General features: G+C 37.3%; 1 long non-coding RNA gene across 1 annotated transcript; it reads left to right on the top strand.

Annotated features, from left to right (window-relative positions):
- The first annotated feature begins 4 nt into the window (after positions 1-4).
- LOC149126699 (uncharacterized) lies at positions 5-18,018 on the top strand. Its single transcript, XR_016234677.1, has 3 exons — positions 5-157; positions 646-729; positions 17,899-18,018. It is a non-coding gene; the product is annotated as an uncharacterized LOC149126699 (long non-coding RNA).
- Positions 18,019-22,860: the final 4,842 nt, after the last annotated feature.

The following is a 22,860-nucleotide window of genomic DNA, read 5'->3' as shown; positions in this document are numbered from 1 at the left end:
CCCCCGCCCCAGTCTCTCAGGCTTTGTCTGTACAGGTGCCCATCCATCCTTACGGATGTCCCTTCCCTAACAAACCTTGCTATTTTACCTCCTACTACTCTCTGTCTCACACCTGAATTCTTTCTTGCACGAAGACAAGAACCCTCCAATTTCTCCGGTAACAAGTCAATTACAGTTTTTCTTCTACCTGGGCTAATTTGAAATTGTTGGCTAGAAGCTATAGACCCATCTTCTAAAGGGGGCAGTGGAAATTCCTGTCTTTGTGGTGATTTTGGCACTTATTCAACAGAGTAACTTGGCTTGGAATATCTTATTATATGAGGTTATAGAAACTACTACTTAAATTTTCAAGACTTTCATTGGTAAGGTTAGTGGGTTAAGGGATGAGACGTTAGAATCACATGCCTGGAAATAATAGTCTTCTCTTTTACACACATGCTTGTGCACACACTCACACACACAATGTCACCTCTATACACTTGGTGAACTCCATTATTTGTGATGTCTTGTCAGTATTTGCTTTTGAAGTTTGAATTCTGATTATTTTGATCCTGTTTCATGTGTATAAGTACTCGTAGAAGAGTAGACACAGGTGTGGTATATGATTTCCAACCCGCAAATCATTCTGTTTATTCTTCCCTTTAGGGCTAGCCCTGTTCCAGGGGCTCATGCTCTGAGTATCCTCAGAAGTGATGGATAGAAATGTATTAAGAAATGAATTAAGCCCTGGTAAGTTTCATCATTCTTGTTACTGATTTTTTTAAATTTATTTTATTTAATTAATTAATTAATTTATTTGACAGGCAGAGTGGACAGTGAGAGAGAGATACAGAGAGAAAGGTCTTCCTTTTGCCATTGGTTCACCCTCCAATGGCCACCACGGCTGGCACGCTGTGGCCGGCACATCACGCTGATCAGAAGCCAGGAGCCAGGAGCCAGGTGCTTCTCCTGGTCTCCCATGTGGGTGCAGGGCCCAAGGATTTGGGCCATCCTCCACTGCACTCTCGGGCCACAGCAGAGAGCTGGCCTGGAAGAGGGGCAACTGGGACAGAATCCAGCGCCCCGACCAGGACTAGAATCCAATGTGCCGGCGCCGCAGGTGGAGGATTAGCCTATTGAGCCATGGCGCCAGCTCTTCTTACTGATTTTAATGTTACTTTTGCATGGAGGATGAAAAGGAATTTTGCATAGCAATAAAAAGATTGGTTAACTTGAACCAGGCTCACTCAGTTTTTTTTTTTTTTTTACTTTCTTTGTAAATGCAGAGGATTAAAATCTCTGCACTTTGTTATAAAGCTCTAAGGCACACACAAATCACCTGGGGATCTTGATGGAGTGCAGAGTTAGATTTAGTAGGTCAGTGATAAGAGTTAGGCTGAGATCTTGCATCTCACACATTCTAAGGATATGCTAATGCAGGCCATTGGACTCTAAGAGACTAGGCCATACAGGGCTAGTGAAGTATCACATCGCTTGTGCGTCACTGTTTCCATTTATATTTTCTTCTTTCTCAACCAACTGCATCTCCCTTACCCCTCACTTTCTATTTCCTCCTAGTGCTTCTGCCTGATATATTTAGTATTATTACCTCAAATTTATCTGGATGAACACTTCTTCCCGATTTATACTTTTTCATTACAGGGCATATAGATCCCATATAACCATCAGTGATAACTTGGAGGCCCTCACTCAGTGAGCTGGGACTCAGCTCAGCTCACTGTGTGTCACTGATACTCTGTGAGTCTTGAGTAGTGATTACTATTGAGCTTCTTCCTCTGAGTGTTACTGGCTTTTCAAGCAGCTGAACCTTCTGACCTTTCTCTCAACAACTCTTGTTTTTAACACTTTTCTCTTTACTGCTGATTCTCAAGATTCTGGAAAAATTATAAGTGATGGTACTTTCTTACAGAGGTACCCCAGTTCATTAATGTAAGAATAGAGAATGTATATCTATTAAAACATCATATTCTACATCCACACCCACAGTATGTGCCACTATCATGTGTTTATGAAAAAACTTGAAAATATTTAAGGAAGTTGAAAAGCTAACAAACCCCATTTGTTCATTACACATTGAATGCATATAGTATCACATGTAACCCATAAAAATGTACAGTAAAAAAGGTGTGGAGAATGATGTAGGGGAAAAATTTACCATTTGTACAGATGGAAATACAAACATCTAGGAATATAAGTGTCTTACATACTCTTACAGTGTAACAAAGCAAAGCATATGGAATTAAAATATAGTGGAAAAAACTTACTGATGGGTCCCACAGCACCAGCTAAAATACAAAGACAAAAGTAAGAACTGAGAGAGCGTAATTCAAGGATGTTCATTTTTAGGTAATTTCAGAAAAAGTATTTACTGCATATTATATTTTCATGGAAAGGCAAAAAAAAAGTTAAGTCTGTATTCTTATTTTTGCTTAAGAGACTGATAAGGTCGTATGCCTTTCAGTGTTTTTCTGTTTCTCAAGTTTTGCTACCTTCATTCTATCAAGTCCTTCTACAAGTTTAGTTCTGATAAATCACTCCATTGATCCCCAGGACTTTTCTTATACCTTTAAGTTAATTCAGTTCTTATTAGCAGAGTTTCCACTTTGTTAAATAAAAAAATGAGTTACTTTAGAGGATCTGGAAACCTATTTTAATACATTACACTGATAAAGGGAGAACATTAAAGCAGCCAGTTGTTCTCCTTTCCTTAATTCATTTTCATTTCCTCTTCATCACCTTCCCCAATGCTCTAATAGTGGCCACTGTGTAGAAAAGTCGAAGAGAAGAACTGAGTTGTAAATATGGGAAACTTACACAGAGGTTCTTGAGCTGCTCTTATACACTTTGTATGACCTATAATAAAAAATTGGCAGTTATCATCTTATGATTTAGACTTTGAGAAGCCATGAAATGTACATAATCCTATTCCCTCCTCCCAGCTGTGAGGTACAAATAACTTCCTGTTTGCTCTTCTGAAATTATATAACTTTGGGCAAGTCACTAAATCTTCTGAACAGGAATTTCCTCATTTTTATCATGGAAATTGTATCATTTGTCACACTATACGGTACAGTAAAAAATCAGCAGTAATAACAGATGGAAAAGTTGAAAAATTCTGTTAGAAATGTTATATGGAGAAATATTCAGTGATTATAATTAAAAACTTTATGAAAGTATTCATTTTTTAACTTTCAGAGTGGAGAGGCAAATAAAAACCAAAATTAAAAGACTTAGCCAAAAATAAACTACATCTGCAGGTGACATTGGGGCAACAATGACTAATTTGGTAGCTCTATGTACTTTGAGAGAGGAAGGATTCTAAGTGGATACCATATATACTTTAAAGTACAACAGTGCCATGTGAGATCAGCATCAGATGGACTGTGGCCTGAGTTAGACACATTTGGTTGGATCACATCTAATTAAAAACAATAATTTAGCCAGTCTTAAAAGGACAAATATCATGTTTTCTCTGATATGTGGCCGTTAATATAGAATACAAAAATGTATAGGAATGAAATGGACATTTTGTAATATAATTATTGATTTTATCCCTTGTTTATATTCCTGTGGAACTGTGTTCTTACTACCTTTTGCTTGTTGAATATTATGGTTAGTGGTGAATTGAGACTGTAAACATAGAGTGGATTAAAATTATGTCTTTACAACAACTGATGAAAGGAAGAGAGTGGAGAGAGGGAGGGGGATTGGGAGGAGAGGAGTAGGAGGGAAGTATGGTTGTCTTCTTGGAACTGTACTTATGGACTGCATGAAATCTGTTCTTTTTATATTAATAAAAATAAAATACTATGATTAATAAACTTATTCAACACTTTGAAGTTATGATACATTTGAGAGAGAATTATGATCTAATTTGTTCCATCTTTAACAAGAAACAGTTTTATTAGAAGGAAATATGACCATAGTTTGTAACCAAAAATGTAATATTCAATATGAAAAAATTTCCCAAAAGCAGTAGCTCTGGGAAAAAAAGGACTGTCCAACCAAGATTATCTGTTTCTGGTTTATCCCTGATTTCCTCATTTTACTGTACTATCTTTAGATCTTTCCTTCATTTAGAAAATGTATTGTTTGTTTGACAGTCAGTTGAAATCAATTCCAGGAGATTTATTTGAACTTTACAATCCTAGTTTTTTCTCCTTTTCCATTAGTTTCTTCCAGTTTCCTCATTTCTTTGTTCTTCTATCTTTTTTATTAGTTTTCAACTGGCTGATTAGATTATCCATAGTTATGTAACCACTTAAAAATTCATGAAAGATTGAGTAACTAGCATATGTTTAAATAACTTCTAAGTACAGAGTGGCATCCTGGCTCTAGAGCTTGCATGCTTTACTGCTAGGAAATTGTTATCTGTATTTTTAAAATACTTTAATCAGCAACTGAATTTATTTTAAAAGTGCTAGGAGGCCTTATTCCTTCTTATACTACCCTTAGTTCATGGAAGAATAGTGTGTAGTTCAGCTAAGAGGTGAGCAATAACTTTTTTTTCCAAGCCCATAGCTTGGAAGAACTAGTACAGATAGGATCCTTTTGGGATGGAAGAGAATCAGACCTGTTCCATACCTTAAGGAAAACAAGTTAAAGGATGGAAAAAATGTAAAGATAGAAAAGGGAGATGCTATGACTGCTGAAGATGTAAGGTAGGGTGAGAATATGTAGCCAAAGGCGAGTAGAAGAATTTCCTTAAGCAAGGAAGGGTGTCTAACAGACTTATAGAGGAAGAAAATGATAAAGTTTGGAAAAGTGTAGAAGATGACTAATGAAGAACAAGATAAGGGAGTCAGGAGCCTCAAGTTCTGTCACTTATACATAGCAAGAAACAGATATGACAGGCAGAGGTCTTCTGCCTTGGGTAGGAGCCCAACAATTCCATATTTTGAAACAAGAATAAAAACTTACTCACGGATCCTTGAGGTAAAGCTAAAGAACAATAACAGACATTCAAATCAGTCTAGATTTGGTGGTTTAAATAATCTATCCATTTTCTATATTTTTTCCAGAAATTGTGTATTCAGAATATATTAGATTCTCCATCCTCCAGTAGGCACATGACCTTTCCACATTTACAAATGAGATCATCTTCTTCCTCTTTGGACATTATCCAGGAGTGAAGGCTTCTACGAGTCCAGGTTTACTAGATATTCCCACTTCATTCATCACCTTTTCCTTTTCTCCTCTATTTCTCTCTCATTTCTTTCTTTATCTTTCCAGTTTGGAGAGTCTGCTCTCCATAATAGCTTCACAACCCAAAGAAAGGCAATATAAGAAAGACCGAGAGAGAAAATGGCTGTGCCTGCATATGTAAAAAGGTATACAATTTTTGGCTCAAATCTTCCTGACTATAAATTCAGTGAACTTTGCTCCATACTCATCACATTTTCTCCTCTTTCTGGAATGTTTCACTAAAAAGTGATTTAATTTCAGTGGTACTAATTTCATAGTAACAGTAATTGTACGAACTAACATAGTTGCAACTCCCCACTATTTTCAGTGGAGAACGTTTGAGCATTTGTGTTACTTACATTGGCTCCTAAATGGCTACATGAAGTTCATTCATTCTCATCCTCCATTGGGATTATCTTTAATGTCCAAAAGGGATAGAATTTAATAATTTTTTAGCTCAAGTTTTAATGACACAATGAGTATAAATTAAAAACTGATGCCTGTGTTCTTGGTTCTTTCAGCTTGAAGTCACAAAAAGTAGGATAAGGTTTGCTAAGAAGGCAAAAAACTGACACTCCAGAATTAAGGCCTGTGTAGAAAGAGGCAACCAGAGAAGACAAAGTCTCTACGCACCAAGGGTTCATGGTGGAGAAACAACTGGAAATTTCTTTAGTTCCCTTGTGAACTGTGCTAACTGGGCACACTCACACACTCAAGATTCATTAAAGTCAGCTGCTTAAAAGCATCCAGGTTAATCCCCTTTTGATGAGAAACATCAGAGAGAAGCCCTTGCACTCCTCCCCCCATGGGTCATCAAATCCTCTATGTCAACTGCAGTGTGGGTTGGTCATATATTACATAAGTATCTTATTCACGTCCCTGAGACTCTCATGGGGCTGCCACCTTTTTATCAGTCAAATGTCAGTTGAAATATCTCCTCAGAGAGATTTCTTCTCATCTATTATAAAAGAAAAGACTCCTAAAGACTAATCTAAGACTCCTATAGAGTCCCTCGCCAAGGTCTTGCTCTATCACATTATCCTAATTTATCTTTTCCATAGAATTTATTTTGGACATTATTTTGTTGTTTGTTTACAGCTTTTTTTCTGTCTTACCTCACAAGAATCTATGCTGTTTATGAAGCAGGGACAATATCTTGTTCACACAACAAATAGAATAGTGTAAGCCTCAATATATTTGTTAGATAACTGGTTTTGCCAATATTTTCTTCCTTCCTTCCGACTTTTATATATTTTCTCCTACTTGTTTTTTCCCTATCAGCTTGGAAACCTCATCTCTTTTTCTGATAAATGAAAACATGCATAATTATTGTAGCTAGAACTAGGAAGTATCAGAGTTTTAAGGAATTTATGAAATGACTATGCTTAATTTTTAAATTTTACATATGAAAAAACTAAACACATGTCTTGTCTAAGTACAAAATAAGTCAGAAGCAGAACTGGGACTATCTCTGTCATCTGTTTATTAGTACAGTTAACTTTTTCTTCTGCTACAAAATTTCTTATCCTTATTATTTTTAATATACCTCTAGTTTTCAGTTTATGTTTTTTGTTGTGATAAATAATATTTATCATCTAACTATTGTACAGTGTACAGTGGCATTATATACATTCACATTGTTGTTAAGTCTTATGGTATAAATGGGGGATAAATTTAATTTCCAGGTAAACCTTAAATTACTTGCTATTGGCTTAGCCATATCAGTTGCAATTCATTGAGCTATTTTCCTTCTAAATGAATTTTTTTTTTTTGACAGGCAGAGTGGACAGAGAGAGAGAGAGAGACAGAGAGAAAGGTCTTCCTTTTGTCCTTGGTTCACCCTCCAATGGTCGCCGTGGTTGGTGCGCTGCGGCTGGCGCACCGTGCTGATCCGAAGGCAGGAGCCAGGTGCTTCTCCTGGTCTCCCATGGGGTGCAGGGCTCAAGCACTTGGCCCATCCTCCACTGCCTTCCCGGGCCACAGCAGAGAACTGGCCTGGAAGAGGGGCAACCGGGACAGAATCCGGTGCCCCGACCGGGACTAGAACCCGGTGTGCCGGCGCCACAAGGCGGAGGATTAGCCTAGTGAGCCACAGCGCCGGCCCCTAAATGACTTTTACTACAAAGCTGTCCCATTTGGGTCCCCTACAAATTTTAAAAGAGAAAATGAAGATCTGAGTTTGTTGTCTAGTACATTGCAACCTAAATATGTTTCATTTTGTTCTTATAGTACATTATCTTTTCTATGACTTAATTATAAGAAAATACGGCAAAGCTCAATAAAAATCTGTTTTAATTAAAAATAATAAAATATCGAGCCAGCGCCGTGGCTCAATAGGCTAATCCTCTGCCTTGCAGCGCCGGCACACCGGGTTCTAGTCCCACTTGGGGCGCCGGATTCTGTCCCGGTTGCTTCTCTTCCAAGCCAGCTCTCTGCTGTGGCCAGGGAGTGCAGTGGAGGATGGCCCAAGTCCTTGGGCCCTGCACCGCATGGGAGACCAGGAGAAGCACCTGGCTCCTGGCTTCGGATCAGCACGGTGCGCCAGCTGTGGTGGCCATTGGAGGGTGAACCAATGGCAAAAAAAGACCTTTCTCTCTGTCTCTCTCTCTCTCACTGTCCACTCTGCCTGTCAAAAATAAAAAAAAAATAATAAAATATCGAGCATTGTAGTTTTAAGGGCACACTTTAAGATTAATATATTTGTTGCCGGCGCCACGGCTCAATAGGCTAATCCTCCACCTTGTGGTGCCGGCACACCACGTTCTAGTCCCTGTTGGGGCACCAGATTCTGTCCCGGTTGCCCCTCTTCTAGTCCAGCTCTTTGCTGTGGCCTGGGAGTGCAGTGGAGGATGGCCCAAGTGCTTGGGCCCTGCACCGCATGGGAGACCAGGAGAAGCACCTGGCTCCTGGCTTCGGATCAGCACGGTGCGCCAGCCGTGGTGGCCATTGGAGGGTGAACCAATGGCAAAAAAAGACCTTTCTCTCTGTCTCTCTCTCTCTCACTGTCCACTCTGCCTGTCAAAAATAAAAAAAAAATAATAAAATATCGAGCATTGTAGTTTTAAGGGCACACTTTAAGATTAATATATTTGTTGCCGGCGCCACGGCTCAATAGGCTAATCCTCCACCTTGTGGTGCCGGCACACCACGTTCTAGTCCCTGTTGGGGCACCAGATTCTGTCCCGGTTGCCCCTCTTCCAGTCCAGCTCTCTGCTGTGGCCTGGGAGTGCAGTGGAGGATGGCCCAAGTGCTTGGGCCCTGCACCTGCATGGGAGACTGGGAGAAGCACCTGGCTCTCAGCTTCGGATCAGCGCAGTGCACTGGCGGCAGTGGCCATTGGAGGGTGAACCTACGGTAAAGGAAGACCTTTCTCTCTCTGTCTCTCTCTCTCTCTCACTGTCCACTCTGTCTGTCAAAAATTAAAAAAAAAAGATTAGTATATTTGTATATAATAAATATCCTGATTCATGAGATAAGCTTAGTTTTGGACTAACATAATAATTTTGAGACTTAGATTCATTTATTTTAGGATTTTCAAATTGCATTTAAAAATTGAAGTAATGTGTTTTAAAATTCATATGATTTCCTAAATTCCTCGAAATGAAAACTTTTGTTTTAAAAAAATACTTTGAATTCACTGGAGGCAGTGAAAAACATAGGACTTGTTGTTGAAGAGTAGCACAGCTTTATCATATTTTTACTAATTATATCCCCTTGACCAGGTTAAACAAGGTCCTTGAACTTTAATTTTCTTATCTGCAGTATCCCTAAATATTAAGTCAAATAAACTTGTTGTTCTTTAATTATAACCCCTCCTTGTTCTTCACTCCTACTGCCACTCTTTTACACCTTTTCTTTTCCCTCATATTTTTTATGTTAAAGAAGCTATTATTGCCAGCTGAAACCATCTTAATCTTTTTTTTTCTTCTGTTGATCAGTGCGTTTCTCATTTTTCAAAGATCTTTATTTTCAGATAAAATGTTCAGTGATGAGGAGGGGAGGGAAGGCAAGGAGCAAGAGCTCAGCTTGGTGAGGAAATAGTCTCCAGCTCTTTGACACATCAAAAAGAATTAGCCATTGGAAATAGGAGCTTAGCCCTTTGTTCTAAAAAAATACAAAGAAGTTTGTGTGGTTGTCTACACATTCCTTTTGGTTGGGGAGCTTCTAGGGGAACCAAAATCTGAGCATCAGCTGCAGTTGGAGGCAGTAAGAGACCAGCAGGCATAAAAGCTTTGAAATTCGCAGGAGAGACGTATCTCCATTTACTTCTCACACTGTAAGGATCGTCTCTATTCTCATCTCATTTTTCTAACTCCTTGCTCTCATGCTTCTTTTCTTTGTTTTCTGAAGTGTGGAAATTGGTCTGTTTCTTGCCAATGTGCCTTATATAATAATACATTAGAAACTTTAAACTCACTTTCCATGCTTTTGGGTAATATTTAGGTATTTGGTTATATAGTACAAAGAAATTAGAGCAATCTGAAGCCCAAGATTATGCTGTGCTTCAGTGGAAGAAGTCCGGGCATTTTAAAAAATGTCAATACAACAGAATGAGTCTAAGTGCTAGCAGAATTGAAGATAACTAAAGGAACTTACCTACATTTGATTGTGACAGTGCTAAGACAAAACAAGATAAAACATGAATGAATTCTGCATTCTAAAGGAGTAGATTCCATAGACTCTGTTACAATAAAATATTATGAGAAAGAGGACAGAAATGAGTAACATTAGATTTTTTATTATTTATTACAATGCAATATGATGAGCATCTGGATATTGATATATTTATTGGTTTGGGGGCATAAATTTCAGACTTTTAAAATATTTTCTTTCTTAAAAATTATGTCTTTACAAAATTAATGAAAATGGAGGAAGGGAAGCAGATTCGGGGAGGGAGGTTGGGAGGGAGTATGGTTATCTTCTGAGAACTGTACCTATGAAATGGATAAAATCTGTTCTCTTTATATTAATAAAAATTGTAAAAGTATTACTCTAGTGATAAATAGGGCTGCAAGATATGAAACCTGTCTTATCATTTCTTTAAGTAAGAGAATAACAATATTATGAGGGATTTCCATTTTCTCAGTGCTTGGAAAATTTTCTGTCTCCATGTCTTTTCTCATTTCTGATTCTGCTGCTTTTGTTTTTTCCTTCTTTTCCTTTCCTCTTCTTCCTCTTTCCTTGATATCCTTTTTTACTTTTTCTTTCTTTAAAAAAATCATTGTTAAACCAAATTTTCACTTTATAACTGCTTAAGAGGGAGTTTAAACTTTCCAAAAATCACTAGTATTTTATGAAGATGCTGAATACCAAGACAGCAAGACCATAAAGTTCTTGAATATAAGAGGATAAAGAGTCAAAAGAGAGAAAGGGAGCTGTGGGGAGCAACTCGGACTAGACTAAGTTACTGGAATTAAGACTTATTCTATGCATCTGCTCTCCCACAATATGGCGCTGAGAAGGGAAACAGCTTCTACACAGCTGCCTCCAGTTCAACCAATAAACTGTAGGACCTATTCCTGATTGGAGGAGAGCAGCGTACTCGGTGTGTGGGTAGCAGAGTTGGGATTGATGGAAGAGGACTATAAAGGAGGAGAGAGACAACATGCACCAGGAACATCTAAGGGGAACATCTATCTGAAGGAACACCTGTGCAGCCCCCGAGAGAGCCGGCCGGCGGTGTGCCGCTCCCCCGCGGAAGTGGGGAAGGTGGCAGGGGGAACCGCCCTTCCACAGAGGTGGAAGGGACGGTAGCCAACCCGGGAAGAACCAGCAGCTAATCCGGGAAGGGCCGAGCAGACGAAAGAACAACGCAGGGTCCTATATCGTTCCCCCACGAAGACGGGAAGCGACAGGGAGCCTACTGTCAAGATAGATATTTCACTGTCTCCTCTTATCACTTGGAAATGTTGTACATAATATTAACTTTTTTTTAGAATAGGGCTGACTTAGGGGGCTGAAATTGTGGCACAGCAGGTTAAGCCACTGCCAGCAATGCCGGCATCCCATATAGGAATGCTGGTTTGAGTTCTGCCTGCTCTGTTTCCCATCCAGCTCAATGCTAATGTGCCCAGGAAAGCAATAGAAAATGGCCCAAGTGCTTGGGCTTCTGCCACCTATGTGGGAGACGTGGGTGGAACTGAGGTTCCTTGTTTTGGCTTAGCCCATTCGTGGGTGTTGCAACCATCTGTTGTATGAGTCTATGGATGGAAGATCTCTCTCTGTTTCTGTCTTTCCTCTCTCTGTCACTCTGCCTTTCAAATAAATAAGATAAATCTTAAAAAAAGAGAAGAGAATCAAGTTTGAAAACTGGAAGGATAAAGCTTCAAGAATAATGTATCAAGAGGGAATTTTATTAATAAATGAGAAAATTTACTATCTCTTATTGGGAGCAGTCTTCCTCTCAACATTTTTGAGAAAGAGAGAGAGAAAAAAGGAAAAAAATTCGCATCTGCTCATTCACTCTCCAAATGCCCACGATGGTAGGGGCCAAGCTAGCACTGCAGCTTAGAGCCAGAAGTATAATCCAGGTCTCCCATATGAGTGGCAGAAATCCAATTATTTGAGGCATCACTTTTGCCTCCTAGCATCTGTACTGATGAGTGGGAAGTGGAAGTCAAACCCAGGCAATCTCATGTCAGACACAAGCATTTTTACGCTAGGCAAACACTCTAAGAGGCTGTTTTGTTGTTGCTGTTGCTGTTTTAATACTTGATCATCTGCAGAAATTCAGGCTACAGTCCTCATGCATTAAAAAAAAAACTTAGGGCTAGTCTTCCTTTGTAAATCTAAGGTTCATAAAAGCCATATCTGTGAAAGAAGCACCATTATTCTCTACATGTTGATCAGAGTGTGCCAGGAAGTAACCTGTTTATATCAGGTTAGCATTGGAAATTGAGTCTTCAGTAATGTGGAACCCTCAGTGAAGATAAATTCAGATATAGAGCTTATATTTAAACACCTCATGTAGGAAATAAAAAGTGTAGAAACTTATAAAAACTACTTATAAAATCTGTATAGTAGAGAGAGACATGGCAGGAAATAGAGTTATCTTCTTAGAATTTTACCTATGAAATACACGACATCTATTCTCTTTATTTTACTAAAAATTAAAATGGAGGATGTGGAAAGAATAGTAGGTAAGATGGTAAATAATGAAGGATAACTAATTTTGGAATATGATACTGATTTAGATTATTTAAAGAAAAATTAAACAATATGCATGTCAAAAATGTAAAATGAATAAAACAAAATTCACCAAAAACAGTCAAGAAAAAGAAAATGAATAAGAAGGTGCAATAATCCATCACAATGCAGGTAAGTATTTCTAAAGCTGAAAGAACAATGTGTAGTAAACAGAAAATATAATATAAAGTAGTAAAATTAAGGTAAAATTCATCAGCAATTAACAATACATGTAAAATATAATAAATTCATCTGTTATGAGTCAGAAATCTTTTACATATTAATGAAAACAAAATTTTAAAGTTCCAAATGAAAGCAGGAAAAATACATAACAGGCAAATATCAATTAATGCAAAGGAGTTAGAGCACTATTAATATTAAATAATATAAAAATTAAGCCAGAAAGTATTGTGAGGATATTGATGGATGGTATATCATTATGCCAGTATAAAAAAAATGAAAAAAAAATTAAACAGTGTTGAGCTTGTGTCTGTCTAATAGCAATGATAATATACAAAGGAAATTAGTATTAAATAGAAAAGTGAAATTAATGACTACATATTTAAAGTTTCTTCTTTAAAGTTAAAAATTGTATATCATGAAAAAGCATTAATAACAGTAGAGAACATTTGAATGATAGTTAACAAATTTAAGATGATATGTATTATCTATGGCTAAAATCTGTACCCAGCCAATAAAAGTGTTCTTTTCAAATTTGCTTACTAGGTCTCAAAAGTCCTAACACATTTAAAAGAATCTATATCACACATATCACACATATGTATGATAATGTAACAACATTTGAAATAAGCAATAAACACACCAAAATAAAGCATTAAAGAATATTCTTTGTAATTTACTAAATCATGATGGAAATATGAAATAGTTAAACTGAAGTTCAAGAAATACACTGTCAATACTTGTGTGATGCGGCTTCAGCAGCATTTAGAAGCTACTTAAATTAGAAAATAAGAAAGTCTGAGAATTAAGAGTTTCATATAGCAGACTAGAAAAAAGAGCAAAAAGAAAGCCAAAGTAGAAAAAAATACTAAAACATGGAAATGAATGAAATCAGAGATAATGAACCATTAGATATTCAACAAAGCCAAATAGGGTTTTAAATAAATTAATAATAACAATAATTATAATAATAATACTCTTTGGCATAATCATCACAGAAAGGGAGCATAAATCATTGATATTTTAAAAATAAAGCCTATTTCTATATATGATAATTAATTTAAGTCATGAAATAATTTTTAACAATTAATAAAAATCAATTAAAATTTATTATTTGCTCACTCTTGAATAACTTGTTAGTAAACTGGAAGCAGATATCTATAGTGTTTATTGTGTATGCTCTTGTTAATCCTCTTCAAGTAGGGATATACAAAATTAATTTTTACCTTGTAAATTAATGTGTGTGGTCTACCACTGCAGACTTCATTTTCAACTTTATCCTAGCCTTTCCTAAAGTGAGTTATTAATTTGAAAACTGTTGACTTCTTTGAGACATTCTTGCCATAAAGTTTTTGTAAACCATCGGTGATTTCACCATTCTTCCACCCAAGCCTCACCATAAATTGAATGTTTGTTATTGCTTTAATTTTAGCAGAATTTATGTTGCTCTTATAGAGACTCCTTCAAAACTAGTATCTTTTCTTAGTGCCTCATACTGTATCCTAGTCAGACATAATATAACAAATTTATTACGAGTTTATTTTCATACAAAAATTTTGTAATTCATGCATAGGTTTTTCATAATATGCACTTTCTGCTAACATTTTGAAGCCCCCTCATATTAAATCAAATCAGATGACAGTTAAACAAAGAAATCCATAAAAGGACTTACCCAGAGAGTTGTTTGATGGTGCTAAAAAAATGCACAGTAAAACATGGGGTGAATAATCAGAATTATGGATCCTTTAGTTTTTCATAACAGCTTCAATCATTGTTATCCCCTTCTCCAGAATTCAAATTCAGGCCTTGGTAATTATTGCTGAACTAGTGATGGTGACTAGAAACTATTCCCACCAGCTATCATTTATTCTTTCAATCTCCAGAGGATAATTTTCAGTAGATAGTGTAATATTCCTAAACACTTTATGCGCTTGTCATTTATCCCTGTCCTCATCTCTCTGCCTTCTTTCTTTCTCTTTTCTCTTCCCTTCTTTTATCTCAGTCATCAATTCTCTATATTTTTTCTTTCTTCCTGATAAATTTGAAATTTATCAACTGACAGACCTTACTAAACCAACACTATTAGATTCTCTAACTGTTACTTAGTATTTATATGAATTGGTAAAGATTGTCTTTCCTCAAAGCAATAACAATCTAGAAAGGTGTTAATAATGGGAAATAAACTATTGACAAACTAAAGAATACTTACTGCAGTTTCCTTTGGATCCTGAAAACAAAGAAAACTCACTTTGAGTTTTCTACTTCTATGGTTTTGGTATCATTACAGAGGATTACTCACTCAATACCCTCAAATACCCAAGCCAGCAAAAGACTGTAAGCAAAATCTCCAAATGTCTTAATTTGTGAATTGAATGGCATAAGAAACCAGCCAAAGGCTAAATAATGTAAATAATTATATTGAAAAGAAATACACTGCATGGAGACATTTTAAAACAAAAGAATATATTAGTTAAAATATGTTGAGGCCTCAGAAGGAATAGAAAAGTACTTAGCTGATTGGAAATTCAAATCCAATGAAAATATGTCATTATAATAAATATATAGGCATGTATTTATTATAATTTAATGTGTATCTAATGGTCTAAACCTGGTTTCTTAGTGATTTCATGGAAATAACATTTCTAAGAGATCTGAAGACAAGACAAATTACATTAAAATCTAGTCACAAAATTGTAAAACTGAATAGTAATTTTTGATAAACACTCTACAATTTCACTAAATTATTTTTCATTTGACATCAGAGAAATCAGAAAAATAAATAATTATTTGACTTAATGCATTTTAAATTATAGTTCATTTAGGCTCTACACTAAAGATCTATAACCAGAAATTAATAATTAAGATATTGCTAAATTGTATAAAATAATTTCTAATTTCTTGAACTTTGGAGTCACACAATTCTAAGTTCATATCCAGGTTGAGTCACTTGTATCACAGTTGATCATGGAAATTCATATAGAAGATTCACTTCCATAAATTAGGAACACCAATGTATAATAAATTGATTTATTTAAGAACTGCTTATTAAGAACATCCCTAACTGTGAGAAGACTAGACCATAAGAAGGCAGGAGGAGAAGTGGGGATGTTGGTGATGAGGCGGTAGGAGTTGTTCAGGTGAGAGATGGTTGTGATTGTGCTTGGACTGTCAACAGTGGTGGAAAATGGCCTAATTTCGAATATAATTTATAATACTGGTGATGGGATTTGCTGATGGATTAGATAAAGAGAGTAAGAGATAAAAGTTAAAGATGACTCCAGGCTAGATGAGTTGAGAAATTGGGTGAATAAAGGTGGCAGTATCTGTGTGTAGAATAATCAGGTAACTGGACATCTTAAGAGTGGCAAGCCTTCAGATAGCTTCAGGGCCAGTGTATTATGATTTTATAGTTGGTTCAGTACACAAAGGATTATAACTGAAACCATCAAGTGTCCTAGATACAGAGCTGCGTTCACCTGGAATGAGACTTTACTAATATGTTCCTCTCTAGGCTAGTCAGGGCCTTGGGCAGTCAGGGCAGGATTTATGGGTAGTTCATCTTCATGGAGCTGACAATGTTGCTTGCAGATATAAGTTAAAATATAATGAAAAATGCCTACCAGAGTGACTAGCACATGGTCGGTACTAAGTATATGTTAATTTTCTTCCTTTGATATTTTGTATAGTTTTATTTTGCCTGTATATGACCACTTAAATTTCTCATATTGAGGTAACTTCTTACACTGGTCAAATATGTTCTAATTATTAACTGAGGAGGTTTGTTTCAGGTTCTTGGCTTTAGCCTGGCCCAGCCCCATTGTGGCCATCTGGGGAGTGAACCAGTGGATGTACGATCTCTTCATATGCAGAAGAGAAACTGGACCCATATCTTTTACCACATACAGAAATCAGCGCAAAATGAATCAAAGACTCAAAGGCAAAAACCTGAAACTGAAAAATTACTAGGAGAAACACTTCAAGACTTAAGTATAGGCATTTTTTGTAGATATGACCTCAAAAGGACAACTAGCAGAATTAGATAAACATGCCTAAATCAAACTAATATATTTCTGTACATTAAAGGAAATAGTCAACAAACTGAAGAGCTGATCTACAGAATGAGAGAAAGAATTTTCAAACTGAATACCTGACAAGAGATTAATATTCAGAATATGGAATTCAAAAAAGCTCACATCAGTAACAATAATAACAAAAAATAAGTTCCATTTAAAAATAAGGAGTAAACATGTGGTACAGTGAATTAAGCCACCACTTGGGATGCCTGCATCCCATATTGGAGTGCTGGTTCAGATCCCTGCTACTCTGCTTCTAATCCAGATTTCAGATAATGTATCCTGGTAGGCAGCAGATGATGGCTGCCACAATGTGGGAGAATGGGGTGGAGTTATTTGCATCTATCTTTGACTTGGACCAGCCCTGGCTTTTGCAGGCATTTGGGAAGTAAACCAGAAGATGGAAGATCTTTTTAACCTTCTTCCTCTTCTTTATCACTGTGCCTTTCAAGTAGATGAAAATCATTAATGAACAGTAGGAAAATTATCTGAACAGACCTTTCTCAAAAGAGGGTATACAAGAACCAGCAAGTACATGAAAGACTTTCAAAATATCCATTTTGATTTCTTCTTTGACCTATAGGTTATTTTGGAGGTTGGTAGTTAATTTCCATATACTTCTGGATTTTCTGTTTTGGCTTTTAGTTTCATGCTATTATAGTCAGAAAAAGATACTTGGTGTGATTTTAATCATAAGCCTGTTAAAGCATGTTTTGTGATCTAGCATTTTATCTATCCTGGAGAATAATCTAGATCCTTTGGGTCAGAAAAGACAGATACCATATGGTTTCCCTGGTCTGTGGTAACTAATAGAGCTCCTAAAATGTAATATATTGGAGTGAAATTGAGATTTTGAGATTCAATGATCGTTTACAGTCTTTGTCTTTGTTTGGACTGTTGAAGAACCACTTTTTTTTTCTTCATACTATTTGTTGAACTGTTTACTTAGCATCAGGTTAATCTTATGAGTATAAAGTAAACTGAAAATATATTTTTCTTTTAAAAAATTAAAGTAAGAATAGGAGAGGGCAGAGGAAAAAGAATGGGGACATGGACAGGAGGTAAGGAAGGGTGGGAAGTATCACTGTGTTCCTAAATCAGTATATATGAAATACATGAAATTTTTATAGCTTAAATAAAATAAAAAATACCTGTAAAAATTCTGCTGCTATTTGGTGGAAGATGGAATGTTTCACTACTTATCTTTCTGTTAAGTCAATTTTGTATAAAATTTAGTTCTAGTTCAATATTTCCTTTTTAATTTTATGTTTTACAGCACTCTGGCCTCATAATCAGCCCTTAAGGCATGCGGATCCGGCTGAAAAGCCCATGAGAGTATTTCAGGCATGGAAAGCCAAGACACTCTGGTCTGGCAAAAAAAAAAAAAAAAAAAAAAAAAAAAACCTAAATGAAAGATCTCTGCGAGTGAGATCCCAGTGGAAAGAAAGAATGGGTCATCAAAGAAGGAGGTACCTTTCTCTGAAGGGAGGAGAGAACTTCCACTTTGACCATGGCCTTGTCTAAATATGATCAGAGTCAGTGAACTCAGGGGACTTCCATAGCCTTGGCAGCTCATGACAAGAGCCTAGGGTGAGTACTGATGCCATAAACAACAGTGTCAATTTGTTAAGCCAACAACAGGAGTCACTGTGCACTTACTCCTCATGTAGGATCTTTGTCCTTAGTGTGCTGTACATTGAGATTTAATGCTATAACTAGTACTCAAACAGTATATTTCACTTTGTGTTTCTATGTGGGAGCAAACTGTTGAAATCTTTACTTAATGTATGCTAAACTGATCTTCTGTATATAAAGAGAATCGAAAATGAATCTTGATGTGAATGGAAGGGGAGAGGGAGTGGATAAGGGGAGGGTTGCGGGTTGGAGGGACGTTATGGGGGGGAAGCCATTGTAATCCATATTCTGTACTTTGGAAATTTATATTCATTAAATAAAGTTAAAAAAAATTATGTTTTAAAAATGTTTTAAAAGATTTATTTATTTGAAAGGCAGAGTTACTGAGAGAGAAGGAGAGACAGATCTTCAATCTACTGCCTTCCCAGGCTCATTAGCAGGCAGCTGGATGGGAACTGGAGCATATGTGACTTGAACCAGCGTCCACATGGATGCTGGTGCCGCAGGCAATGGCTTTACCTTTTGTGCCACAGTGCTGGCCCCTTCATTTTAATTTCTGCATAGGTGATCTAAGCATTATTTTAAATGGAGCCTTGGTATTCTCTAATTTTAATGTTTTTTTCTGTTTCTCTTCTTAATTCTGTTAATATTTGATTTATATTTTTAAGTGCTCTGATGGTTATGTATGTATTTACAATCGTATTTACAATTGTCATGCCTTCTTGACAGAGTAACCCTTTATTAGTATATAGTAAACTTCTTTGGCTCTCGTTTTTGGTTTAACACCTATTTTGTTGATATAAGAAAACTATTGCTTCTCTCATTTTTCCCATTTGCCTGGAATATCTTTTTCTATCCCTATACTTTCCTTCTCTGTGTATCTTTAAAGCTGAAGTGAGTCTCTTGTAGATGGAATATGTTCAAGTCTTTTACACATTCTGCTATTCTATGTCTTTTTTTTTCAAATTTGAGAAACAGAGACAGATACACAGATCTCAGTGATTGGGGCTGGGCCAGAGCCAGAAGCACATGCTTCAGATTCACTTATGGCCTCCTACATGGGTAGCAGAAACCCAATTACTTGAACCATTATCAGTGTCTCCTAAGGCCTGCGTTGATGGAAAGCTGAAGTCAGAAGCTGGAGCAAGGAGCTGAGCAGGGGATGCAATCATATTATGCACTCTACTAAATTCCCTCCCCCTTCTATGTCTTATGAATGGATACTTTTATCCATTGACATTTGAAGTATTAAAAAATAAGAACTTACTATAATCATTTTGTTATTTTCTGGTTGTTTTATAAATCCTTTGTTCCTTTTTACTCGTCTTACTGTATTTATGATTTGATGATTTTCTGTAAGGGTATACTTTGACTTCTTTCTTTTTCTGTTTTGTGTACCTGCAATAGGTTTTACTTTGTGTTTACCATGAGGTTTACATGAAGCAATTGTGGTGTATACAAACGATGGAATACTACTCAGCCATAAAGAATGAAATCCTGTCTTTAAAACAAAATGGATGCAACTGGAGATCATTATGTTAGAGAAATAAGCCAGTGTGAGTCCTGGCTGTTCTCCTTCAGATCCATTTTCCTGATAATTCATCCCTGGGAGGCTGCAGATGTTGCCTCAGATATTTCGATCTGTACCACCCATATGGAACTCCCAAATAGATAAACAGAAAAATCAGGGTTTCTGAGGACACACATCATGTGTCCTGTCTGTAAACATCTACTTAGAAACACTAATAGCCCTTTCAGCATTCCTTTGTATGTAATATACTTTCTTTCTCCTGCTACTTCCATATTTTCTTTATGTCTTTTGTTTTTGATAATATGTCTTGCTGAAGTGTTCTTTGGTTTGAATCTGATATCTGATTGGAGAACTTTGGGTTTCATTTACCTGGATGTTAGTATCTCTCTCCAGATTTGGGAAATTTTTAGCCATTTTGTCATTAAATGTGACCCCCATGCTGCAATACTTAGTTCTCTGAATCCTTTTAATCTTGCAATTTTTCTTTGTTCGTTTTCAGTTTTTTTTTTCTCTTCTGACTAGATATTTCTTATTTTTTCTGGTTATCTTTATTGTCTTAAAGGGAAGAGTCAAGAGAGCACAAGCAAGAGAGACAGAGAGAATGAGAGAGTGAGCGAGAGCAAACTTCTTTAGTCTGATTTACTGTCCAGTTGCTCATCGTAGCCAGGGCTGGGCCAGGCTGAAGCCGGGAACCTGAAAGGGAGTTCCACATGGCTGGTACAGATCAAAATACTTGAGCTATCGTCTGCAGCCTCCTAAGGATGCATTATCAGGAAAATGGATCTGAAGGAGAGGAGCCAGGACTCACTGGCACTCTGATATGGGATGTAGGAATAACCAGCAGTAGTTGAACCCACTGTGCCACAATGCTGCCCTGATTCGATATTTTAAAATGATTTGTATTCAGATTTGCTTATTCATCCTTGTACTTGATCCATTGTGTTGTTGATTTCTATTGCTTTTTAAAATTCTGTCATTGTATTCTTCAGCTCAAAACATCTGTTTAGATATTTTTTAAACTTTTACTTTGCTATTGTAAAATATCATTGATGTATTTATCTATATTTCTTAGAACAGTTATTTGAATTATTGATCAGACAATTATAAATACAATTTTGGGAAAATCTCCATTTTAAGGGGTTGATTGCTGAATTATTACTGGTTTGTTTTTGGTGCTCTCATGTTTCTTTGTGTACTTTTTAGAATCCCATAGAGTTGAATCAACTGCCTGCATAAGACATTCCACTTGGCTGTTCATGGGGGTACCCCCGGAGATCCACCCTAGGCATAGACATGAAATGCACAGAACATTTGGAGTACTTGTGGACCAGTCTACATGATGCTGTTCAGGCATTTCAAGTAGCGTCATGGGCAGGATTCCCACTGGAGTCTGATGAGTGGTTAGTGAGTTCTGTCACCTCTATTTCTAGTTCCCAGCCTCCACCAACTATTCAGCTATGATGATCACTTCAGTGTTCAGGATGGGTTGAAAAAGAAGTGGGCCGGCGCCGCGGCTCACTAGGCTAATCCTCCGCCTAGCGGCGCCGGCACACCGGGTTCTAGTCCCAGTCGGGGCTCCGGATTCTGTCCCGGTTGCCCCTCTTCCAGGCCAGCCCTCTGCTGTGGCCAGGGAGTGCAGTGGAGGATGGCCCAGGTGCTTGGGCCCTGCACCCCATGGGAGACCAGGAAAAGCACCTGGCTCCTGGCTCCTGCCATCGGATCAGCGCGGTGCGCCGGCCGCAGCGCGCCGGCCGCGGCAGCCATTGGAGGGTGAACCAACGGCAAAAAGGAAGACCTTTCTCTCTGTCTCTCTCTCTCTCACTGTCCACTCTGCCTGTCAAAAAATAAAAAAAATAAAAAAATAAAAAAAAAAAAAGAAAAAGAAGTGGTCCTGTTAGGTAATATTCCACATTATTGGATGAGGTGAGCTCTTACTCCACTGTCACTTTTCCTTGTGAGACCTTGAGATGCTCAAGCAGGCCTCTTGTGTCATTAAATTTTATTCCCCAGGGAGAGGTGATGTGGATAAAGTGAAGCTGTTCTTACTCTCCTTAATGCATCCATTTCAAGACTTTATGATGCAATAATGTGCTAGAACTTTTACACTGAATTCTTTTTTTTTATTTTTTATCTTTTATTTAATGAATATAAATTTCCAAAGTACGACTCATGTGTTACAATGGCTTCCCCCCCCATACCGTCCCTCCCACCCACAACCCCCCCCTTCCACTCCCTCTCCCCCTCCATTCACGTCAAGATTCATTTTCGATTATCTTAATATACAGAAGATCAGCCTAGCATACCTTAAGTAAGTATTTCAACAGTTTGCTCCCACACAGAAACATAAAGTGAAAAATAATAGATGATTTTTTTTAAATGATGATGAAATCAGATCAGACCTATTATCATGTTTAATCCCAGTGAGAGTCAAGTTGGGAATTGATAATTTTTTTTTTTTTTACAGAAGATCAGTTTAGTGTACATTAAGTAAAGATTTCAATCGTTTGCACCCCCATAGAAACACAAAGTGAAATATACTGTTTGAGTACTCGTTATAGCATTAAGCCTCAGTGTAAAGCACGTTAAGGACAGAGATCCTACATGAGGAGTAAGTGCACAGTGACTCCTGCCATTGACTTCACAAATTGACACTCCTGTTTATGGCATCAGTAATCTCCCTATGCACCAGTTATGAGTTTCCAAGGCTATGGAAGCCCCCTGAGTTCTCCGACTCTTATCTTGTTTAGACACGGTCATAGTCAAAGTGGAGGTTCTCTCCTCCCTTCAGAGAAAGGCACCTCCCTCTTTGAAGACCTGTTCTTTCCACTGGGATCTCACTCACAGAGATCTTTTTGCCAGAGTGTCTTGGCTTTCCATGCCTGAAATACTCTCATGGGCTTTTCAGCCAGATCCGAGTGCCTTTAGGGCTGATTCTGAGGCCAGAGTGCTATTTAGGACATCCGCCATTCTATGAGTCTGCTGAGCATCTCACTTCCCATGCTGGACCACTCTCCCCTTTATCCATTCTATCGGTTGGTGTCAGCAGATACTAGACTTGTTTATGTGCTCCCC

The sequence above is a fragment of the Oryctolagus cuniculus genome, chromosome 5 (genome assembly GCF_051225735.1).
Source record: "Oryctolagus cuniculus isolate XC-2025 breed Fujian yellow rabbit chromosome 5, ASM5122573v1, whole genome shotgun sequence".
Lineage (NCBI taxonomy): Eukaryota > Metazoa > Chordata > Mammalia > Lagomorpha > Leporidae > Oryctolagus > Oryctolagus cuniculus.
Note: the sequence above shows the minus strand (reverse complement) of the source record. Positions and strands in the feature narration are given on the sequence as shown.